Below are 1,129 nucleotides of genomic sequence, written 5' to 3' on the forward strand. Positions count from 1 at the left end.
AAAATACACCATTTTGAGCATGGCCATTGCCAGTACTACCTGACTGGCCTTTGTGCCGGTGGCACGTAAAAGCACCCACTACACTCTCAGAGTGGTTGGCGTTAGGAAGGGCATTCAGCTGTAGAAACTCTACCAGATCAGATTGGAGCTTGGTGTAGCCATCTGGTTTCACCAGTCCTCAGTCAAATCGTCTAACCCATGCTAGCATGGAAAGCGGACGTTAAACGATGATGATATGAATATGTAAGCTCATATATATATGTGTGTGAGTGATTACCATCATCATCACCATCATCATTTAACATCCACTTTCCATGTCGGCATAAGTTGGACGGCTTAACTGAAAACTATCTTCACCAGTTTTGTTCAATTAATAACACCAATTTAAATATCTTTGCTTCATTGATTTTAAACTATGTCAAATCAATCTGAATGTCCTTTATGTTGAAATTCATGAATTCATTTGACAAAAACTTTTTCTTTATAATGGTGTAACGGTTTCATAAATCAATTAAATGACTCGTTGGAAACAGCTGTAATGGGTTAACATCTGCACCTTTTTGTAACTCATTTATAGTTTAATGACCTCTCCTAAAATCTGCCCTTTGTAAATATTATGTATTGTATATTTAATATAAAGTACATGTCTGAAAAGCACAAGAGCAGATCTCTTCACTCAGCTAGGTCTCGTTATCGAAATACACTGTACGAATATCATTTGGCCTCTACTTATGTACCAAGTTTGATGTTTACTTAATATTGTTGTGTGTGTGTTGTTCTGACCTAATGAGGTACCTCAATTCAACTGAATCTTAATTGTGTATATAATAAAATAAATGCGCCCTTTTAAAGCCTAGCCAGGCTCATGGGCCCAGTTTCCCGGTTTCAATAGCGTATGTGTTCCCCAGCTGGACGGGACGCAAGTACATCGCAGCGTTACTCATTTTTGTCAGCTGAGTGGACTGGAGCAACGTGAAATGAAGTGTTTTGCTCAAGAATACAACACGTCACCCGGTCCTGGAATCGAAACCACAATCTTACAATCATGATGCTGTCACCCTAACCACTAAGCCACGTGCCCTCCACAATTGTCTCTCTCTCTCTCTCTCTCTCTCTCTCTCTACCCTGA

This window comes from Octopus bimaculoides, chromosome 29, assembly GCF_001194135.2.
Source record: "Octopus bimaculoides isolate UCB-OBI-ISO-001 chromosome 29, ASM119413v2, whole genome shotgun sequence".
Taxonomy (NCBI): domain Eukaryota; kingdom Metazoa; phylum Mollusca; class Cephalopoda; order Octopoda; family Octopodidae; genus Octopus; species Octopus bimaculoides.